The sequence below is a fragment of the Taudactylus pleione genome, unplaced genomic scaffold (assembly GCF_031769625.1).
Source record: "Taudactylus pleione unplaced genomic scaffold, aTauple2 ptg000002l, whole genome shotgun sequence".
In the NCBI taxonomy this organism is placed as follows: Eukaryota; Metazoa; Chordata; class Amphibia; order Anura; family Myobatrachidae; genus Taudactylus; species Taudactylus pleione.
The window spans coordinates 1873253-1898032 of NW_028284405.1; the positions used below are offsets into that span (position 1 = coordinate 1873253).

The window sequence follows — 24780 nt, forward strand, 5'->3', positions numbered from 1 at the left end:
ACATAGTATGGGCCAAAGCATTCAAGAAACCCATGGCTTCAGAAGTGCTGCCTCAACAGCCACCCCATCAAAGCCAGTCAATGAAGATCCTGATGGAGAAAAATTCCTTGCAAGAGGAGATCTGACATTAGGGGAGGCCGCCAAGGAGGTGCCACCAACATGCATCTGAGGACGGCGTACCACACCCTGGATGGCCAATATGGAGTGATTAGGATGATGAACCCATCCTCTAGTTTCAGCTTGTGGATGATCCGAGGCAGTAAGGACATTGGAGGAAAGGGATAAATCAATGGGAAGATCTAGGGAACTGACAGTGCAACCAGTAGAAAAACACTCTGGTTTCAGATCCTGTAACACTAGTGGGGGAGCTTGGGATTCAGATGGGACATAAACATGTCTATGGACAGGTGGACCCAACAGTCCATGAGCTGTTGTACATCTTGATGACTGAGATAGTCGGCCTTCCAATTTTCGATCGCTGGAATGTAGACTGCTGACTGTCACGACCAGGGTTTCTCGGCATGGTGGTCGACGGGTAATACCTGTGTGGTCACTGTAGCGGGGGGGTGTCTGGCGGTGGCGCTTGTGCTTGGCGAGGGGCATTGGCTGCGCGTGGTTCTGTGCGGGCACATTGTCACTCTGGCTGGAGATTCCTGGCGGTGCTTCCGTTCCGCTCGGCATGGGCACCGCCATCTTGTCTCTGGCCATGTGATTCAGTTGTCCAATCCTGGTGGGTCATGTGCTCTCTCCAGCCAGTCATGGCGTGGCACTTGGTATTTAGGAAGGTCCAGAGCCTTCCTTCTTTGCCAGTGCAATGTGTTTCTCAGCAGCAGCTGAGAGAAATGCTACCTAGCCTGTTACCCTGCCTGCTCCAACGACTGGACTTTCCCTGCACCCTCCATTTACCTTCCCCCTGCCTGAGTACCTGAGTCTGCTGTCACCCTGCACTTTGCCTCCACTTACACTCTGCTGGACTCACTTCAGCCTGCAAATTCACTTCAACCTGCAAATTCACTTCAGCCTGCAATTCATTTCAGCCTCACCACACCTGCATACTGGACTGTTTCTGCCTGTCACTATCTGGACATTCTCCCATTTGCTTCACTACAGTTCTCAAGTGCACTTCAGTGCTATACCTGGACTATTTCTTTTGCCATATCCATGTCTACTAAGTCACTCATTAAAAGTTCCACACTTTCATTTAAATCTGCTCCTGTCACCACCCTGGGTCCACAACAAAACCAGAACCTCACACTGACAGAGTTGGGCGAAACCGTTCTGCCCATCTGAGAATTCTGCTAATTTCTTCCATGACTTGAAGGCTCCTTGTGCCTCCTTGATGATTTATGTAGGTGATGGCTCTGGCTTTGTCTGAGCAGACTTTTGGCCTGATTCAGACCCGCTTGCGAGTGCACATGTGGTGTGGTGGGCCATTGCGCACATGTGGCGTGCGCGAGCCTTGGAGCGAGTGAGAACTTCACTCGCTCCGGGGCTCGCTACAAGACGTGGCGGCTGTTGATGTTGATTGACAGCTCGCCCCATTTTGTAGGCGGGTCGGGGGGGGGTGGCTGGACAAATGGAGGCGTTCCCTGTAGTGGTGCCCATTTTGCAATGCCCCCTGTAGTGGTGCCCATTATGCAGTTCCCCTTGTACTAGAGCCCCTTATGCAATGCCCCCTGTAGTTGTGCCCCTTATGCAATGCCCCCTGTAGTTGTGCCCATTATGCAATGCCCCAGTGGTTGTGCCCCTTATGCCATGCCCCCAGTAGTTGTGCCCCTTATAAATTGCCCCCAGTAGCTGTGTCCCTTATGCAATGCCCCCTGTATTCGAGCCCATTATACAATTCTCCCTCTATTAGAGCCCCTTATGCAGTGCCCCTATAGTTGTGCCCATTATGCAGTTCCCCTTGTTCTAGAGCCCCCAATTCCTCTTATGCAATGCCCCCTGTAGTTGTTTGTGCATCTTATGCAATGCCCCGTTTATTTGTGCCCCTTATGCAATATAGTTGTGCCCCTTATGCAATGCCCCCAGTAGTTTTGCCAGTTATGCAATGTCCCTGTATTAGAGCCCCTTATGCAGTGCCCCTGTATTAGAGCCCCTTATGCAGTGCCCCTGTAGTTGTGCCCATTATGCAGTTCCTTTTGTAATAGAGCCCCTTATGCAGTGCCCCCAGTTGTGCCAATTATGCAGTGCCCCCAGTAATGCCCCTAGTAGTGCCCCTTATGCTTTGCCCCCAATACTGGTGCTCCCTCCTAGGCCCCACTCCCCTGTGCAGTACTTATCCCTCTTCACGCTGGGCACCACTCCACGCCATCAGCGCTCCTGCTTTCACTCCCATAGACGCTGTCACCGACTGGATCTAACTAGATCCAACAGGCACGCAGGCTCCTCATATCGCGGGTGATGTCATGACATCACCTGCGCACTGCATCGCTGGGAATGCTAGCCTCTGAGGCTTCTTTAGTCTCTGATCGCTTCAGAGAGCAGCATTCCCAGTTACTGCAACAAGTTGGTCACTATCTATCTGCGGGAGCTCCGCAAGCTACCGATGTATCGCGATCAACGTTTTGGCAGGCACTGCCCTAATGCCCAACGCTATCCCTCCCCCTAACCCCGCTGCTTATGTTCGGGATTCCGGTGGTCGGGATTCCGGCGACGACATTCTGATGCCGGAATCTCTGTGGTCGGGATATTAACCGCATCCCCATCATAGACATTGTTATTATTGTGCTGGCAGCCTCAGTGCTGTCCCCTCAGGTGCTAACGTCCTAGACAGCTGCCTAATGGTAGTGCCTGCCCTGTACACAATCCATATTAATGCTAATTCCGTCTGTGAAGTCACCAGGAACCAGTGCCTTATACCTCTGTGATGTTACTGGTAAATTAAAAATTGTTTTATCATGAATATACAGTGGTTAGCACAGCACTGGGGTCATGGACTATATTGACAAGGACTCTATATGTGTGTAGTTTATATGTTCTCCCCATGTTTTTGCAGTTTAGAGTGTTTGTGGGATGGGAAATGTAGACCGTACGATCCCCAGGGATTAAGCCAGTGGTTCATAAACTGTGATCCGTGGCACCCTGGGGTGCCTCAGGACACTTGCAGGGGTGCCTCAGGTTGGTGGTCCAGCACCAAATCAAATTATTTATGGTCAATGTAATGTAATAATTGACTAAACAGAAGTGCAAACCTGTCCACCACCACATACCTGAACCTAAGGATGACAGGTCAGCACAATTTACTTCACTTTACTACATTACTACATTTTTTTTCTGATTTTCTCAATGACAAACTTTTGGCTTATGGGTGCCGTGAAAACACTGCTAATACTCTAGGGCACCGTGGTTCAAAACAATTTGGGAACCACTGGCTTAAGCACATCTTGTTGTAAGGGAAAGGCAACTTGCTAAAGGTGAAGAGCTCAAGTTCTAAACGTTTTATTATCTCTCTACTGCTACTGCCCTAAGATAAACCTTGATGAGATCTAATAATAATGTTACGTAACAAGAATACAATAAAATAAGGATAGAATAAAATTCAATTGTGAAATGTAATGAATTGAAACCACTAAAATCACCAATGATGTTAATTAAAGATGTTTATTTAATGAGTGGCCGATGGTGTTATTGGACAATGCAGCAAGATGACGGCCTCAGCCCAAGCGGATCTTTTCATCACCTTCTATGGGCACATTCCAGATGGATGACAGAAACTGCGCTACAACCAGCTGTAGTCTTGATCTAAAGGGAATTCAATAAAATTTTCGGTAATCAAATCATAGGAATAATTAAACATTTAACAATAGTGAGAATACTCTAAGAGTATAACAGCAATGACAGGGAAATTGTAGCCAGAATACAATTCCCAAAGAATTCTAAGGAAAAGTATATAATGACAAAGTGTAATGACAAAGTGTAACCAATCATAGTTTCAGTCATGTAAAAAGGTAGTTTTTTAACCCAACTCTTAATTTGTAATCCAATGGGATTGTGTTATACAGTATATGGAATCCACAGGAAAGTATGGGATGTTCTTAATTTAATGTAGGCAAATACATTTAAAATATTTTTATCTACAGGAAAATCTTTTTAATTGGTAGTCAAATGTATTTTTTTCTTCATGTAAATTATTGGTACTCTTCCTAATGTGTAATCTACAAAAAAAAAATCAATGGAAGACACATACAGTTCCGCTCAGCCAATTACAAGTGGTTTCTTACACTAGCTGTTGTGATTGGTAGACTGTGAGATGAGTCATGGGGATTCTTTGCTTTAACATCAGTACAGATTAACTGAATCTCTGCTGACATAGGAAATATATAATTAGCAATGCTAAGAGGCTCCATTCCTGTCAATGTCCCATTCATTTGAATTTCCTATGATTTCAATAGAGTTGGAATAAATGGGCCACTGGAATGCCCATTGACAGGAATGGGAAAAATACAGCACAATGTTGGTATAACCAATGGCATATACAGCATGGAGGCAGGGTAAAGGAATATCTACCGAGACTCTTGATTTATTGTTCCACCCCCACTGATGAATTGGAATAAAGTGTAGATGATAGACTAATAACCCATCTTTGAAGCCTATTTAATACACTAGTAGATTGGGGTGCTTGTAAAGGGTGGGGTTGAATCTCTATTATCATGTAGGATTTAAGTATTTTTGTTGCTTTTGCTACAGTGTGCTGGAGGGCAAATCCCTTTTTTTCTGTGTTCAATGTAAACCCCACCCTTTACAAGCACCTGTGCTATGTCATTAAGCTGTTATGAGCAACCACCATACTTTTTGTTTGCAGTCTTGAGAGGTATGAAGGGAGTCAGCATTGGGAGGATGTGCTGGTCCTTACAGCGCCATGTGGAGGTTTCTGGGGTACCTCCAAGGTGAGTCAGCTCTCAGCTTATACATGTGCTGTTATTATGCAGTACACCAATTTGTAATTATATGACCCAGAGTGGGTGCTACCATTATGTAGCAATAATTATTTTGGGGTGAGCGTTTGGGAGTGGGGCCCCCGGAGTTGTTCTGGCTAGACCTTTTTCAGGGCATCACCACTTAAATCACATAGATATTTTTTATCACTTTTCTAATTGTTTGTTTATTATTTATGTCATTTTAATTCTTTCACATTTCATTAACACTTATTGATATATCTTTACACATCTATCCTTTACACTTCACTATCACCTTTTTTCCCCTTTTCGTGTGATGCCCTGGGGATGGTCCTTGGCTGGAATTTTTTGGGGTACCTTGCTTCTCGGATGTGAACCCCTTAATGTTAGGGATGCAGTTATAGAGGAGCCTTGACGATGGCCTGGCGCTTATTCATATATTTGCAAATGTATGTAACTAATACCTCTGAATCTCTATTATCATGTAGGATTTAAGTATTTTTTGTTGATTTTGCTACAGTGTGCTGGAGGGCAAATCCCTTTTTTTCTGTGTTCAGTGTAAACCCCGCCCTTTACAAGCACCTGTGCTATGTCATTAAGCTGATATGAGAAACCACCATACTTTTTGTTAGTATACTGGCCACCAGATTGGGGTCTGCTTAGTATTCTGGCCACCAGATTGGGGTTTGCTTACTATACTGGCCACCAGATTGGGGTCTGCTTAGTATACTGGCCACCAGATTGGGGTCTACTTAGTATACTGGCCACCAGATTGGGGATTGCTTAGTATTCTGCCCACCAGATTGGGGTCTGCTTAGTATTCTGGCCCCCAGATTGGGGTCTGCTTAGTATACTGGCCACCAGATTGAGGTCTGCTTAGTACACTGGCCACCAGATTGGGATCTGCTTAGTATACTGGCCACCAGATTGGGGTCTGCTTAGTATACTGGCCACCAGATTGGATTCCTTATACATGCAGATATTCTCCACCTTGGGATAACTTGTTTGGACACAGGACTTTTTTTTACAAATTGAGAATATAAATGTTGCTCTGCTGATATGACAGGAGAACAGGACTGAGGACTAGTGAGCTCATCACTATATCTGGAGGTTCTCCTGAGTATTTGGGACACTATCCCTAATAGACTTTGCTCTATAAAACTGTCTATTAAACCCCATGGAGTGTCTGTGTGGATATGGTGTACTCATCTACATATTATATAACTTCACCTGTGTGTTATTATTGTTATAGATATACTAAGATCTGCTAAATATATATGATTTGTATAGGAAAGGGTCCTAGACTGCACACCCTGAATATATATAATGGGAGGTGCTACCTGTTGAGACTATTAATGCAGGCACAGAAAAAGACAAATCACAGGTGCACAACTCCAAATTACAAATTATAAATAAATACATTATGCAATAACATTTTGCAATAAATAAATAGAGGTTTTTAGCATAATCATGGCAAAGGTTATGAGCCTACCCACCATATCCAGGTAACTTCTGTAGGGTAGGTCCCTAACATACTAGGGTTCAAATCCAGAGCGCAGGACACCCCCCAAACCAGCTCAGCTGAGCCACCGCAGGGCATTGCTCTAATTGTTATTATTATTATTATAATTTTTTTATATGGTGCCACAAGTGTTCCGCAGCGCCTTACAAAGTACATAGACAAATAAGTAATGAGAAAGGTGAAGTGTAAAGTAAGATAGGTAAGATCAGCTATGGCTGCATATATAGGATAGAGAAGTGAAAATACAAATATAATAAACAGTAAAAGTGTTAAAATGTGCAAAAAAGGAAAAATATGTTAGAATGCGATGTAAGGTCCGGGGCTTAGGGAAATTTTCAATAGAATCTTTCCGGCTCCCATTTTGAAATCAAGCACCAGAATAAATTTCAATCACCGTAGGGATTCATTTTGGATGGGTACTGAAAGTTACAAGCAGAAATTGGGGCACTTTTTGAAAAAAAAATTTCCAGTCAAAACGTAAGGTCCAGGGCTTAGGGAAATTTTCATATGGGGAAAACTCTCTTCGGCTACCATGTTAAAACCAGTCATCCAAATCAACTTCTGTTGCAGCAGGGTTTCATTTCGGATGGGTACCGAAAGTGTCGAGCAGAATTGGGGCACTTTTGGAATTAAAAAATTTCAGTCAAATCTTCAGGTCCAGGGCTTAGGAAATTTTCATACAGCGAAACATCCGGCTCCCATGTTAAAACCAAGCACCAGAATCAACTTCTGTTGCTGCAGTGATTCATTTTGGATGGGTACTTTTGGAATTTAAATTTTTCATTCAAGACCTAAGGTTTAGGGAAATTTTCATATGGGGAAAGATCTTTTTCTCTACCATGTTAAAACCAAGCACCTAAATCAACTTCTGTTGCAGTGGGGATTAATTTTGGATGGGTACTGAAAGTTTAAAGCAGAAATTGGGGCAATTTTGGAATTTTCATTTTTCAGTCAAAACTTAAGGTCCAGGGCTTAGGTAAATTTTCAATACCAGGAAAAATCTTTCCGGCTCCCATGTTAAAACCAAGCATCAGAATCAAGTTCAATGACTGTGGGGATTAATTTCAGATGGGTACTGAAAGTTATAAGCAGAAATTGGGTACTTTTGGAATTTTTATTTTTCAGTCAAAAGTTAAGGCCTCCCTGGGGCTTTGGGAAATTTTCATATGGGGAAACATCTTTCCGGCTCCAATGTTAAAACCAAGCACCAAAATCAACTTCTATCGCAAAGGTGATTCATTTTGGATGGGTACTAACATTTTCAAGTAGAATTTGAGGCACTTTTGGAATTTTCAGTTTTCAGTCAAAAGTCAAGGTCCCCCTGGGCCTTAGGGAAATTTTCATATGGGTAAAAACCTTTTCGGCTGCCATGTCAAAACCAAACACCCATATAAATTTCTGTTGCAGCGGGGATTCATTTTGGATGGGTACCTAAAGTTTCAAACAGGAATTGGGGCACTTTGGACATTTTCATTTTTCAGTCAAAACTTAAGGTCTGGGGCTTAGGGAAATTTTCAATACAGGGAAAAATCTTCCCAGCTCCCGTGTTAAAACCAAGCACCAGAATAAATTTCAATCACCCACCGGGATTCATTTTGGATGGACACTGAAAGTTTCAAGTTGAATTTGGGGTACTTTTTTTAATTTTCATTTTTTTGTCAAAATGTTAGGTGTGGGGCTTAGGGAAATGTTCATACGGGGAAACATCTTTCTGGCTCCCATGTTAACACCAAGCACCAGAATCAATTTCAATCATTGCGGGGATTCATTTTGGATAGGTACTGAGAGTTACAAGCTGAAATTGAGGCACTTTTGGAATTTTCATTTTTCAGTCAAAACATAAGCTCTGGGGCTTAGGGAAATTTTCAATATGGGGAAAAATCTTTCTGGCTCCCATTTTAAAACCAAGCACCCAAATCAACTTCTGTTGCAGCGGGGATTCATTTTGGATGGGCACCAAAAGTTTCAAGCAGAAATTCAGTCACTTTTGGAATTTTCATTTTTCAGTCAAAAGTTAAGGTCCTCCTGGGGCTTTGGGAAATTTTCATATGGGGAAAAATCTTTCCAGCTCCCATGTTAAAACCAAGCACCAGAATCAATTTCAATCATTGCAGGGATTCATTTTGGATGGGTACTGAAAGTTACAAGCAGAAATTGTGGCACTTTTGGAATTTTCATTTCTACAGTCAAAACTTAAGGTCCAGGGTTTAGGTAAATTTTCATATGGGGAAAAATCTTTTCAACTGCCATGTCAAAACCAAGCACCCAAATAAATTTCTGTTGTAGCGGGGATTAATTTTGGATGGGTACCGAAAGTTTCAAGCAGAATTGGGACACTTTTGGAATTTTCATTTTTCAGTCAAAACTTAAGGTCCAGGGCTTAGGAAAATTTTCATACAGGGAAACATCTTTCCAGCTCCCATGTTAAAACTAAGCAGCAGAATTTACTTCTGTCACTACGGTGACTCATTTAGGATAGGTACCAAAAATTTCAAGTAGAAATTGGGGCACTTTTGAAATCTTCATTTTCAGTCAAAAGTTAAGGTCCGGGCTTAATGAAATTTTCATATGGGGAAATGTCTTTCCAGCTTCAATTTTAAAACCAAGCACAACAATACATTTCAATCACCACTGGGATTCATTTTGGATGGGTACTGAAAGTTAGAAGCAGAAATTGGGGCACTTTTGGAATTTTTGATTTTCAGTCAAAACGTAAGGTGAGCTTAGGGAAATTTTCAATACAGGGAAAAATCTTTTTGGCTCCCATGTAAAACACCAAGCACCCAAATCAACTTCTGTTGCAGCGGGGATTAATTTTGGATGGGAACCAACAGTTTCAAGCAGAATTGGGGCACTTTTGGAATTTTCATTTTTCAGGCAAAAGTTAAGGTTCGGGGCTTAGGGAAATGTTCCAATTTTGGAAAAATATTTTTGGCTCCATGTTAAAAAAAAAAACACATTAACTTATTTTGCAGCGGGGATTCATTTTGGATGGGTACCTAAAGTTTCAAGCAGAAATTGGGGCACTTTTGAAATTTAAACTTTTCAATCAAAAGTTAAGGTTCGGGGCTTAGGGAACTTTTCAATACAGGGAAAAATCTTTCCAGCTCCCATGTTAAATCCAAGCACAAGAATAAATTTCAGTCACCGCCGGGATTCATTTTGGATGGGTGCTGAAAGTTACAAGATGAAATTGGGGCACTTTTGGAATTTTCGTTTTACAGTCAAAACATAAGATTCCGGGCTTAGGGAAATTTTCATATGGGTAAAAATCTTTTTGGCTACCATGGTAAACCAAGAACACAAATTAACTTCTGTAGCAGCGGGGATTTATTTTGGATGGGTACCTAAAGTTTCAAGCAGAAATTGGGGCACTTTTGACATTTTCATTTTTCAGTCAAAACTTAAGGTCCAGGGCTTAGGGAAATTTTCAATACAGGGAAAAATCTTTCCAGCTGCCATGTTAAAACAAGCACCAGAATAAGTTTCAATCACCCCGGGGATTCATTTTGGATGGACACTGAAATTTTCAAGGAGAATTTGGGGCACTTTTGGAATTTTCATTTTTCAGTCAAAACGTAAGGTCCGGGGCTTAGGAAAATTTCCAATATGGGGAAAAATCTTTCTGGCTCCCATGTTAAAACCAAGCACCAGAATCAATTTCAATCACCGTGAGGATTCATTTTGGATGGGTATTGAAAGTTACAAGCATAAATTGGGGCACTTTGGATTTTTTTTTTTCAGTCAAAACGTAAGATCTGGGGCTTAGGGCAAAATTTACTAAGCGGTGGTTTGACGGCGGTTTCTATTCTATTCTAAACCCCGGGGGTTTGGTGGGGGTTTCTATTCTATTCTAAACCCCGGGGGTTTGGTGGCGGTTTTGCAGTGATCTTTAAATGACAGCCCTGTTCTATTCTATTCTAAAATGTGTTTTGACTGGTTTGGCGGCGGTTTTGCTATCTGCAGATTTACTAAGTCCAAAACCGCTGCAAAACTGCCATCAAAACACATTTTAGAATAGAACAGGGCTGTCATTTAGAAACCACTGCAAAACCGCTACCAAACCCCCGGGGTTTAGAATAGAATAGAAACCGCCACCAAACCGCCAGAGTTTAGAATAGAATAGAAACCCCCACCAAACCGCCACTTAGTAAATTTTGCCCTTAGGGTAATTTTCATACGGGCAAAAATCATTCTGGCTCCCATATTAAAAGCAAGCTTCAAAATCAATTTCTGTCATTGCGGGGATTCATTTTGGATGGGTACTGAAAGTTTTAAGCAGAAGTTTGGCCACTTTTGCAATTTTCATTTTTCAGTCAAAACTTAAAGCCTGGAGTTTAGGAAAATTTTCATACGGGTAAAAATCTTTTCGGCTCCCATGCTAAAACCAAGCAGTAGGGTAGGACGTGGCCTAGCTTGCAACCTGACCAGACGTGGAAAGTTGAGCTCCTGCTCTATATACCTTTTACGGGTCCTGATAAATGCTCCAGTCTGTGCTACACCGCATACCTGGTGGTCCCTGGGCTTTAACTACACCTCTGCACCACCGCCTGACCTCCGGAGTAACTTTATGCTCCCAGCCTTACCACGGTCTATTTACCGCCTGGAAACCTCGCATTTGTAGTGTCCGCGACGTGGCAGTTCCATCATAGCCGTGGTAGCCGCCGGACGCTGCCGCTACCACCGAGTGATTCAGCTAGTTCTTTTTTGGGGCCTCCTGCACCAGCAGACCTCCTTGCCACCTTTTTTAGGCCCCTGATGACGGATGTACATTTGGCCATGGGATGCTGGGGGCTGTCATGTTAGCCTTCGCTGAGCCTCCCTGACCCTCTGCAGAACTCCTACCTATGAGTGATGGCTGTGGATCCCTGGACTGCATGCCTTCCTTCCTCCTACAGGTGACCCTGCTTGATTGGGACTTCGAACCCCGTGGCTGGTGCCTGGAGGAACCGCTTCTGCTGCTGTGGGAGACGTGGTGAGCTGGGACCCTGCTTTTGCCTGTCAGCTTGGTCTCTTTATTGGACTTTCCTGGCTGTGTGACCCCCTCCTGCTGGAGATCGGTGTGGATGCTGATGGGAGGTATGATTCGGCAGATCCTGCACCTTACTGCTGTCTAGTCTTCCTGGTGCCTGGGGAGATCAAGAAACTTACTGGAGATCAGGGCTTCCTGACCTTGGTGACCTCGGGCAGCGTCTGCTCTTGAATAACGAAGGGCCAGGCTACATACCTTCCCCAGGTGCTAACCTTGTTTTGTCTACTCTTCTACATATTAACAACCTCTTGTTAAACCTTTTCACTTTTCCCTATTCTTTTTACCTACCTCCCTTTTGTGAGTTCCACTCCCCTTGGTCTCTCCTATCTCATGCCAAATCCTATCTGACCCTTCCTTCTTCCCCTGCTTATTCTCTTATTTGCTGCTAAAGTCGAGGACCTTCGTGGTATTCCAGATCATCGTGGCAAATCCAATTTATGCTGGGACTTGATAGGCGATGTTGTGGAGTTCCGGAGGGGACATTCTGTATTGGGCTGCGTGGATCAGCATATAAAGCCCTCAGAGACATGTCATACTTCATTTATGAGTACACACATTGTTAATATTGAAGGTGCTATTTTTCATTGTTCATTTTATATACCGTATCTTACCATTGCAAATATTTTTTGGGCTTTGTCTCCACCTTGTGGTGATTGTTGTGATTACACCCAGCCTTAGCATTGTATGCAGTTGACTGTAAAAAGGTCATTTCGAAACAATCACAGCCCTTTTACCCAATATTGGAGGCAGATTATCAGAATTCACTCCTGTTTAATTACTCTGCAGTATGACCGATACTTCAGTCCTTTCTATTTTTGATTATTTTTTTTGTATTTAATTTTTCGAGTAAATATTGTTTGATTGTGATTACCAGTGGGTGTGTCTTCCTAGGAGGACACATTTTAAAGAAGCTTCTAGCTTTTTGGAAAGTGGAATATATTTTTTGCAATTTATGCGCTCCAAAATCACTGTTTTCAATAAGGGATAAATTACCGGCAAAGGCTATACACACAGATCGGCCCCCGGTAACTACTAATCACTGGAAATTAGCTCCATAAAGAGGAAGCGCCAGGCGCAGCTGTCACTTTAACGGCCTAGCACCTTGTTTCTCTGTAAAATTATTAATATTATTATCCGTGTATTATTTATTGTTTGTATATTTTCTAGCATGGATTTCTGCTTCATTGGTTTTTTTTGGTGTGTCTTGTGCAATGTAATTTGTATTGAATTGTATTGTATTGTACATTGTACGCTATACATACTGAAAGAAGGTTTTATATTCTTCATTCGTTGTCATTTTGAATTTGTTTTGTGTTATTTTTTTCTATTCAACGCTCCATGTATAGCTATTTGCTACAATCAGATTTTCATATATTTCTGAGATGTTTGGAATGTAAGAACGTTGTAACCTTTTATCCTTTTTAGTGCTTATGTCATAGTTATGTGATAGCATTATTTTTATTGTGTGTCTCTCTACAACCCACGGTGCCCTCTAACATATTTATTTGTGTAGGTTATGCATAAATATCTTGACCCACACCCAGCCAAAAACATGGTAGACTCCTCAAAATAAGCCCAATGTCTCCCCTTGTTCTCCTAGTGGCTGGGACTCTCCGCCAGCCTCTCCGTCCATCTACCTCTATGAACCTCAAGCACAGACTCTTCCTGCCCATATAGCTTCTCCGTCTGCTACAGCAGCAGCACAGGAAATGCTTTTAGTGATTAAGCCAATTATGGAACAACAGTTTCAGGAGTTTGGAAACACTTTATCCTTTGTGGTATCTCAATTGGAGTCTCATACTAAAAGAATAGTAACTTTAGAACAAAGAACAAGTGATAATGAGGATAACACTGTAACACTTCAATCCTCATCTGATACGCACAAGGTCACTATTAAATCCTTGGTAGATAAAATTGATGACTTGGAGAACAGAAGTCGTCGTAATAGTTTAAGATTTATTGGAATTCCAGAATCCATCACGGGCTGAGCCTTGACACAATACTTACAAACAGACTTAAATAGTGCATTAGGTCTCCCCAATTCTGACAACTCTATGATTATTGAACAGGCTCGTATGCTAGGCCCTGAAAGAGACTCATCAGACAGTCACTCCAGACCGCTCATTGCAAGATATTTAAATTTTAGAGATAAAGAATTGGTATTACAAATGTACCATTAGGCTGCCTCTGTAATGGTAGATGGTCAGAAGATCTTGATATTTCAGGATTTTTTGGCAGCGGTCTAACAGAAACGTAGAGAATTTTCCCCAATATTTAAAATATTATTTGAAAATCACAATCAATTCTCTTTACTATTTCTACTATTTCCTGCTAAGCTTAAAATCACAATTAAGGGAAAGGTTTACTTTTTTGATGATCCTCGATCAGCGAGACAAGTTATCTCCACTCTATCATCCTCTGATGACCTCTTCTCTGGTTCCCATGGATGAAAGACGAGGGAACTGTTTTCATTAGTATACTTTATATTAGAGAGAAACAAATGTTTAAAAATTCTTCACTCTTTGTTGAGGGATTTTTCTCCTGATATTATTTCTTCTCTTTTTATTTTCTTACCTTCATGTTTTTATTATTGCAATTGAATGTCGTCCAATTTGTCAATGTTTCTAATGCCAGTATGCAGTGTCATAATGGTGATTTCCTTCAATTGATTGGAAAATGTAAAGATTGGAACAAAATTGTGGTTGCATTGATGTATAGGCTAACTATCAACATATTTTTCCTTTGTGGGAGAGTTGGTGGGCGCGGTCGGCACGGAACCTTGAGGTGGACATCTGTATCCTCCACTGCCTGGGATGGGGGATCAGAAACGTTGGTAAATATGCTTTACATATTGTTCTTTAACAAAACAGGTGTGGGTTATTGGCTGCTTATAACTGTAGCGACCCTTTGAGACACGTATCTGACTCAGTCCATGTGGCATCGTGAAATGTACACAGTTTGAACTCCCCCATGAAACGTAGAAAGGTGTGTACCTATCTGAAAAAATTGTCTCCAGGCATTGTATTTTTACAGGAGACTCATTGGGCTACCTCTCAGTCCATGACTCTAAGGGATAATTGGATCAGGGAAAGTGTCTCTGCTTTTTTTACTTCTAAAAAACGCGGTGTAGCAATTTTATTCCATAAACGATTACAATACTCCTCAATAGTGGATTCAGTATTGGATGGGGAAGGTCAATTTATACGACTTGATGTACTTATACGAGGCACATTATACACATTACTTAACCTTTACACCCCTACAACCCCTAATACACAATATTTCAATGCTATATCTAACTTGTAACGTACCACCCAAAATTTAATAGTGGGTGGAGATTTAAATAGTGTAGCAGGCCACCATTTAGATAGATCTGGAGTGTCTTCTCTTAGGCCTACCTTAGGAGATGCCGGTATACATTTACTTCAAAATGTCCATAACCTTCACGATGTTTGGAGGGTTCTCAACCCCTCTGATAGAACTTACACTTTTCACTCTTATGTACACCACACTTCTTCAAGAATACACTACTTTGTGCTCTCTGGTCCGGTGCTTTCAAGGGTTGCCTCAGTTGATAAACATGATATAGTTATATTTGATCACGCCACTATATCTGTTTGTTTCACTACCAGGAATCCTGCTGTTTCTTCTAGATTCTGGCGGTTCCCGACTTCATTGAGCCACTCTGATCATTTTACTCAATATCTTCAGAATAAATGGCAGGACTTTACCGATGATAATCTGGAGCATTAGTAAGACCCTGCCCTTTTCTGGGCAACTTTTAAAGCTGTTCTTAGAGGTTATATCATTGCTTATTAGGCCCGGAGATGGCGGGAGTATCAGCAGAAGTATGATTCGCTTTACCAGTCAGTTTCTTCAGCTTATCAAGTCTATATATCTGACCCCTCAGACCCTAATCTTCTTGACTACAGCCAAAAGCGTCAACTGCTCGAAAACTTTCTTTTTGCTAATGCACAAGTGCAGGTTGCTAAGGGTGAAGGCCTCAAGTTCTAAAGGTCTTATCATCTCTCTACTGCTACTGCCCTAACATAAACCTTATGAGATCTATTAATAATGTTACAAATTAATTACAATAAAATAAGGACATAAAAAATAAATTATGGAATGTAATGAATTGAAACCACTAATATCACCAATGATGTTTATTTAATTGGTAAGATGTTATTTGATAAGTGGCCAATGGTGTTATTGAACAATGCAGCAAGGTGACGGCCTCAGCCCAAGCGGATCTTTTCATCACCTTCTATGGGCACATTCCAGATGGATGACAGAACGAGCGCTACAACCAGCTGTAGTCTTGATCTAAAGGGAATTCAATTAAAGTTTCAGATCATCAATTCAAAGGAAGAATTAAACATTTATGTTTTAACAATAGTGAGAATACTCTAAGTATAACAGCAATGACAGGGAAACCAGAATACAATTCCCCAAATAATTCTAATGAAAATTATGTAATGACAAAGTGTAAGCAATCATAGTTTTAGTTATGTGAAAAAAAGTCATTTTTATCCCAATTTTTAAATTGTAATCCAATGGGATTGTGTTATACAGCATATGGAATCCACAATAAAATATTTTTAATTTGTCATTTAATGGGATCTTCTTAATTTTTAAGGCAAATACATTTTAAATATTTTTATCTACAGGAAAATCTTTTTAATTGGTAGTCAAATGGATTTTCTTCTTCTTGTAATGTATTGGTATTTTCTTAATGTGTAATCCGCAAGAAATAAAAAAAAAACAACAACAATGGAAGACACAAACAGTTCAGCTCAGACTTTCTCTGCAGAATGACTATGAGCTGGCTCAGCCAATTACAAGTGGTTTCCTATACTAGCTGTTGTGATTGGTAGACTGTGAGGTGAGTCATGGGGATTCTTTGCTTTACCCATAAATCAGTACAGATTCAATGAATCTCTGCTGACATGGGAAAAAAATAATATTTAGCAACGCTATGAGGCTCCATTCCTGTCAATTCATTTCCTATTGATTTCAATAGAGTGTCTATGTGTAGCACACAACTCCATTGCAACAAATGGGCCACTGGAATGTCCATTGACAGGAATTGCAAAAATACAGCACAATGTTGGTATAACCAATAGCATATACAGATGCAGGGTCAAAGGGTCTCTACCCAGCCTCTTGTCTTATTATCCCATTCCATCCCCACTGATGAACCTGAATAAAGTGTAGATGATAAATTACTAACCCATCTTTGAAGCCTGTTTAATGCACAATTAAATTGGACATCTACTATATATTAGCCATCAGATTATGGGACTGTTTTATACAACACATACCTAATTGAGTATCAGATTGGGGTCTGCTTAGTATACTGGCCACCAGATTGGGGTCTGCTTAGCATACCGACGACCAGATTGGAGTCTGCTTAGAATACTGGCCACCAGATTGGGGTCTTCTTAGTATACTGGCCACCAGATAGGGGTCTGCTTAGTAAAATGGCCACCAGGTTGGATTCCTTATACATGCATATAATCTCCACCTTGGGATATCTTGTTTGGACACAGGATTTTTTTCCCAAATGAGAATAAGTGAGCTCATCACTACATCTGGAGGTTCTCCTGTGTATTTGGGAAACTATCCCTAATAGATCTTGCTCTATAAAACTGTCTTTTAAACCCCATGGAGCGGCTATGTGTGGATATGGTGTATTCATCTACATATTAGATAACTATACCTGTGTGTACAGAATAATTGTTATTGATATACTAAGATCTGATTTTATATATACAGGTTGAGTCTCCAATATCCAAAATGCTTGGGACCAGGGGTATTATGGATAACGGAATATTCCGTATTTTGGAATATTTGCATATCATAATGAAATATCTTAGGAATGGGACCCAAATATACACACAGAATGCATTTATGTGTTATATACACCTTATACATACAGCCTGCAGGTAATTTTATACAATATTTTCAATAATTTTGTGGCTCAAACAAACTTTGTGTACAAACATAAAATTCAGTTGTTTCATATACACCTTATACACACAGCCTGATGGTAATTGTATGCAATATTTGTAATAATTTGTGCCTTAGACAAAGTTTTGGTACATTGAACCATCAAAGATCAAAGGTTAATTTTCTCAGTCAAGCCCCAAAACTTCTGTATTTCGGAATGTTTGGATATGGGAGACTCAACCTGTATTAATCTGTGGAATCCGATTGCCCTAAGGGAGGAACCTGCTATAAAAGATCTAACCCCTGTGTGGGTAGAAGCAGGATACTTATTTCTCCCAAACTGTGGCATTGGATCATTACTGATGTGTTTTTTGGTGAGAGGGTCTTTTTTAGAACCGTTATTGAGAAAAAATCAGCAGAAGGTTTCTCAAAGAAAGGAACATTTTCATCAGTGTTCAGCATATGACATTTCTGATTGGAACTTCCTCCCATCGCTACAATATAGTGTTTAAGCTATTGTCTCCAGCTAAAGATTTTTATGTGCTTGGTGCACCCTCTAAGTGTTTTTTGTTAAATATATATATATATATATTAGAGGTGTGCACCGGCCACTTTTCGTGTTTTGTGTTTTGGTTTTGGATCTGGATCTTTCTTCGTGTTTTGGATCTGGATTGGTTTTGCCAAAACCACCCTTCCGTGTTTTGGGTTCTGGGTTTTGTGTTTTGGATCTGTATTTTTTTTATTTTTTTTAAAAAGCATAAAAACAGCTAAAATCACAGAATTTGTGGGTATTTCTGCTCATATGCTATTATTAACCTCAATAACCTTAATTTCCACTAATTTCCAGTCTATTCTGCACACCTCACACCTCACAATAGTGTTTTTATGTGCAAAAGGTTGCACCGAGGTAGCTGGATGACTATGCTAAGCGATACGAGTGGGCGGCACAAACACGTGGCCCATCTAGGAGTGGCATTGCAGTGGCAGACAGGATGGCAGTTTGAAAAACTAGGCCCCAAACTGTACATAATGCAAATGCAAAGAAAAAAAAGAGGTGCAAGATGGAATTGTCCTTGGGCCCTCCCACCCACCCTTATGTTGTATAAACAGGACATGCATACTTTAGCAAACCAATCATTTCAGCGCCAGGGTCTGCCACACGACTGTGGCTGAAATGATTGGTTCGTTTGGGCCCCCACAAAACAAGCTGGCAATTAATCTGTCCCTGCACAAACTGGCTCTACGGAGGCAAGATGTCGTCCTCATCCTCCTCATCCACCGATTCCTCACCCTCTTCAGTGTTGTGTACATCCTCACAGAGTATTAACTCGTCCCCGCTGGAATCCACCACCACAGGTCTCTCTGTACGTTCTGGAGGCTGGTCTCCCTGGAAGAGTTGATAAATCATTTTTATGAACATCATCTTCTCCACATTTTGTGGAAGCAACCTCCTACGCCTTTCGCTGACAAGGTTCCCGGCTGCACTAAACACTCTTTCGGAGTACACACCGGAGGGGGGGCAACTCAGGTAAAATAGAGCCAGTTTGTACAGGGGCCTCCAAATTGCCTCTTTTTCCTGCCAGTACAGGTAAGGACTGTCTGACATGCCTACTTGGATGCTGTCACCGATGTAATCCTCCACCATTCTGTCAATAGTGACAGTATCATATGCAGTGACAGTGTCAGAAATTGTTGCCAGGTCCTTCAGTCCAGACCAGATGTACAAACTTGGTCCTGCCTGCCCTGCATCACCACCAGCGGGTTGCTTAGGATGCCTAAGTTTCTTCCTGGCAGCCCCAGTTGCGGGAGAAAATGAAGAAGGAGCTGTTGATGTGTCACATTCCGCTTCAGCTGACAGTGTTTTCACCAGCAGGTCTTTGCACCTCTGAAGGCTTGTGTCGGCTGGAAAGAGAGACACCACATAGGCTTTAAACCTAGGATCGAGCACGGTGGCCAAAATGTAGTGGTCTGATTTCAACAGATTGACCACCCTGGAATCCTGGCAAAGCGAATGAAGGGCTTCATCCACAAGTCCCACATGCCGAGTGGAATCGCTCCATCTTAGCTCCTCCTTCACTTTCTCCAGCTGCTTCTGCAAAAGCCTGATGAGGGGAATGACCTGACTCAAGCTGGCAGTGTCTGAACTGACTTCACGTGTGGCAAGTTCGAAGGGCTGGAGAACCTTGCACAACACGGAAATCATTCATATAGGCTTGAATGGCTTTTTGCTGCTCCTCCATCCTCTGAAGCATATAGAGGGTTGAGTTCCACCGCATCACAACCTCTTGCTTCAGGTGATGGTGGGGCAGGTTCAAGAGTGTTTGCTGACGCTCCAGTCTTCGGCACGCAGTCGCTGAATGGCAAAAGTGGCCAGAAATTTTTCGGGCCACCCAAAGCGTCTCCTGCACGCCCCTGTCGCTTTTCAGAAAATTCTGCACCACCAAGTTTATTGTGTGAGCAAAACATGGGATGTGCTGGAATTTGCCCAGATGTAATGCCCGCACAATATTGGTGGCGTTGTCAGATATCACAAATCCCCAGGAGAGTCTAAGTGGGGTAAGCCACTGGGCGATGATTTCCCTCAGTTTCTCTAAGAGGTTGTCGGCAGTGTGCCTCTTACTGAAACCGTTGATACACAGCGTAGCCTGCCTTGGAACGAGCTGGCGTTTCTGAGATGCTGCTACTGGTGACGCTGCTGCTGTTGCTGCGTAAGGTGATACATCTACCCAGTGGGCTGTCACAGTCATATAGTCCTTAGTCTGCCCTGTTCCACTTGTCCACATGTCCGTGGTTAAGTGGACATTGGGTACAACAGCATTTTTCAGGACACTGAGGACACTTTTTCTGACGTTTCTGTACAGTCTCGGTATCGCCTGCCTAGTGAAGTGGAATCTAGATGGGATTTGGAACCGGGGACACACTACCTCCATCAATTGTCTAAATCCCACTGCACTAATGGCGGATACCGGACGCACGTCTAACACCAACATAGCAGTCAAGGCCTCAGTTATACGTTTTGCTTCAGGATGACTGCTGTCGTACTTCACCCTCCTCGCTAAGGACTGTTGGAGGGTCAATTGTTTAGTAAAAGTAGTGGTGTTCCTACTTCCTCTCTGGGATGATGAACAACTCCCAGCAGCAGCAACAGCAATAGGAGGAAGTGGATCTTTCCCTATTTTATTTTTATCGGAGAAAGTTTGGTCCTCCATTTATGTTATATTGATATATACGTGCGGCTAAGGCGCACACAAACACAGAAAATAATTTTTTATTTTTGTTGGAGACTAGTGCACTTTGTGGGTTACACCACCCTTTAAGAAATTAGCCAGCCGGCCCTTTACTTATGGGACACAGGCGTACGCTTGGCGCTACTCCTTTGTTGATGCACGTGCAGCCACAGTGCACACAATTCACAAACACAGAAAATATATTTTTATTTTGTTTGGAGTGTACTTTGGGGGCTACAGCACCCTTTAGCGGACAAGCCAGCCGGCCCTTTACTTATGGGACACAGGCGCACGCTTGGCGCTGCTCCTTTGTTGATGCACGTGCAGCCACAGTGCACACAATTCACAAACACAGAAAATCTTTTTTTTTTTGTTTGGAGTGTACTTTGGGGGTTACAGCACCCTTTAACGGACAAGCCAGCCGTCCCTTTAGTTATGGGACACAGGCGCACGCTTGGCGCTGCTCCTTTGTTGATGCACGTGCAGCCACAGTGCACACAATTCACAAACACAGAAAATATTTTTTTATTTTGTTTGGAGTGCACTTTGGGGGTTACAGCACCCTTTAACAGTCAAGCCAGCCGGCCCTTTACTTATGACACAGGCGCACGCTTGGCGCTACTTTGTGGATGCACGTGCGGCTACTGCGCACACAATTCACAAACCCAGGAAAAATATTATTTTTTTTTGCACTTGGGGGGAGCACCCCTGATGGACAGAGCACCCCCTGGAGAACACTACAGCACCCCTTTAGGACTGGGACACTACACAGGACTTTGGAGTGGACACAGCCCCTATGGACAACTGACTGCACAACACAGTCCAGCCAGCCCCTATGGACTTTGGAGGAGTGGACACAGCCCCTATGGATAACAGCAGCACAGCGCAGCACAGCACAGCACAACACTACACTGCACTACACTACACAGCCAGCCCTAACTCCCACCCTCGCTCTTCACTGTCCACAGCCGAATGAGAAAATGGCGCCGACGCGGGTACCTTATATAGAATCCAAAACCCGCGAGACCCGGAAGGCGGGATGATGACGTTTTGCCTCGATTTCAGATCCGAGTCAGGCGGGAAAAGTCGAACCTGACACGGATCAGCCTCGGATCGAGGGGGCTCGGATTTCAGAAATCCGAACCCGCTCATTCCATATATATATATATATATGCAAGTATTTCCTGTAATGATACATGGCAGCACCACAATTGTAAGAAAACTGAGGCAGCACTCCAAAATCCAATGGTGTTCAAATGTGTTTAAGTAAACAAAATCATAAGATACAGATGTAATCGATGTTTCAAGGTCCTAAGACCTTTTCATCCGGACTGTACATTAACGAGCAAACATGAAAATACAATCGTGCTTACCTTATAAAGGAGTGAGCAAATTAATAACTCGGATTGTTTCAGCGCTGGACGTCCCCACAGCACGGCCAGCGGGATTTCCGGGGGAAGCAGGGGATCCAAGCTCGTCACTAAGCAACCGCGGACGCACGGCGAGCTGCATCACCAGGAGGTAAGGCACTGCAACAATGTGTATCAAATCAATGAGACAAATGTAAATATCAGTGCACAGAATAAAAATAGTGTATCAAACATACTATGTGTGGTGCAGGGACTGATGTGAATGGCAAAATATACTCTGTACAGCGCTGCGGAATATGTGTGCGCTATATAAATAACTGGTAATAATAATAATAATGTGTATGGTGGTGCAAATATAATGAAAAACCATTAAAATATATGTGCACGTCTGGATATCTGAAGATAGTGAAAATTAATGGGGCCAAACTTTGCGTTTTGGTGTTTGGTACATAGGGCTGAGATCGTAGTCCCCCATAGACAATAATGGTGACTGCGATCTGCAGTGACATTATGTAAATATACATGTCCTCATTGTAGTTATTTTATATAGCAAGTACCACTAAGGCATAGTATACAGTATCATAGGACTGAGGGCCTGATTCAGAGCCGGACGCTCTGAACTAGCGCCCGCTCTGAATCAGGGCATGTTTTTTTTTTTTCCGTCCGGCCTTTTGGACGCTCGCATAGCTGTGGGTCTCGCCTCCGTCGTGCGCATGCGCATTTGGGCACCATCGACCCACTTGTGAGCGTACAGCGCTCGCGAGCGGGTCTGAATGAGACCCTGAGTCAGATGCATGGATGTGCACCAGGGAAGGGCTCTGTAGCCACATTAGCATAATGTTACAGACACAATTGCTGCAAAAAATACAAGGAAGGCTGCAAGTGAATTAGGTCCTATGAAGAGGGTGTATCCCCCCCATGACAGACCCCGCCCTCATTAGGGCTGCTTCCAGAAATTTCCTGGACTGGTTTTCCATTCCAATCTACACCTGCCTGTTAAGCAATCTAATCGGACCCCTCCCAGCACCCCCTGTGGGCCACTTCCATCTGCGCATGCACAGGAGGACGCCAGGGGGACATCTGGGTCATAGACCTGGAAGTTCTTCTATTGCAAACAACAGATCTTACTGAGAGAGCTGTCCTTTGCAGTTTTCTCCATACTTACCGTCGTAATTAACGCTGGCATGCATACGAAGAGTGGCGGGATGCATCGCATTAAAATTTTGATGCGTCATGGACGGTTTAGTGTTAAGGGCTTATTTATCTTGCGGCACTATGAGGGATGATTTATTCTGTGGCACTAGGCCTGTGGGGACTTATTTATCCTGTGGCACTAGGCATATGAGAGCTTATTTATCCTGTGGCACTAGGCATATGAGGGCTTATTTATCCTGTGGCACTAGGCCTGTGGGGACTTATTTATCCTGTGGCACTAGGCCTGTGGGGACTTATTTATCCTGTGGCACTAGGCATATGAGGGCTTATTTATCCTGTGGCACTAGGCCTGTGGGGACTTATTTATCCTGTGGCACTAGGCCTCTGGGGACTTATTTATCTTGTGGCACTAGGCCTGTGGGAACTTATTTATCCTGTGGCACTAGGCCTGTGGGGACTTATTTATCCTGTGGCACTAGGCCTGTGGGGACTTATTTATCCTGTGGCACTAGGCCTGTGGGGACTTATTTATCCTGTGGCACTAGGCCTGTGGGGACTTATTTATCTTGTGGCACTAGGCCTTGTGAGATGATTTAGCTTTGGATGCAAACCCTGTGCAGGAGACATTTCATGGGCAATTTAAACTTGTTTAGTGTATTTGGAATTCTGCTGGTGTTGCTATTTTACTCTGCATACCACCACCTATAGCACACATATATCAGCATCTTTCAGCACTAGTCCTATGGGGGCTTATTTATCTTGTGGCACTATGCCTTGGGCGCTAAGCCTGTAGGGGTGACATGTCGGGTGCTTGACTCATGGGCAATTTAAACTTGGGTGCTAAGCCCATGGACATTGCATACTCCCCTTGTTGGTATCTCCGGTGTGAGGGGTTGACCGCTGCCACACTACCCACTGCACTGGCAGCCATGTTACGATGGACATTCTGAGCTACTCTAATGTCCGATGGTATGACCGATGGTGCATCTTTGTACACAATCGGCATATTAGAGAAGCAGCCGGTGGGCGTCTCAGTAGGAAGCCCATCGGCTGCAGCATTAGAAGAGATTTGCAGGTGCGCTGAGCAGAAAGATGCAGCCATAGCGTCCACCTCTGAATCAGCCCCTCAGCCTTTAGCATAGTGCACCACACCTGAGTTATTGTGTATTGTTGTGTCACACTAGGCCAGTTGTAGTTAGGGCCGTGTTATGTTAGGTAGCGGTTGGTTAGTCGGGTGGCACATTGTTAGGTTAGTATGGAGGTAGTTGTGTGGGTGGCTGTGTAATATCTCCTCACAGGTGCTGTGTGACCCTCAAGCAAGGTGACAATTATTACAATGGTGAGTATAGACTCTGTGTGTGTGTCCTGTCCTTGTACAATTCCTTTTTGTATCAGTGATCCTTGCACACCCACACACCCATTCCCACACACCCTTGCATCACCAGTGCCTGTGATGACCGTTTACCCTCCCGGTGAAGGTCACCATCAACCGTGAGCAGGACCTGATTAAGAGGGGGTGACAGGGGCGATCGCTCTGTGACCCCACACACACAGAGGGGTCCCCACATAGGGTCGGTGTGACTCTGTCAAGAACAAGTATCTTCCCGGATGGGGGCTCAGCTGCCAC

General features: G+C 43.0%; 1 protein-coding gene across 3 annotated transcripts in view; it reads right to left on the reverse strand.

Annotated features, from left to right (window-relative positions):
• Positions 1-3702: 3702 nt before the first annotated feature.
• The window catches only part of LOC148543461 (uncharacterized), a 61403-nt gene continuing 40325 nt past the window's right edge, over positions 3703-24780 (reverse strand). The window contains exons 6-8 of one of the 3 annotated variants that reach the window (XM_088482638.1): positions 22002-22157; positions 18692-18788; positions 15601-15775 (exon numbers count right to left, since the gene is read on the reverse strand). The gene's annotated coding sequence lies outside the window, so the exon portion shown is untranslated. Of the gene's footprint in view, positions 3745-15600; positions 15776-18691; positions 18789-22001; positions 22158-24780 lie in introns of those variants that run through there. The other 2 variants (XM_088482175.1, XM_088442698.1) reach the window with 2 other exon arrangements.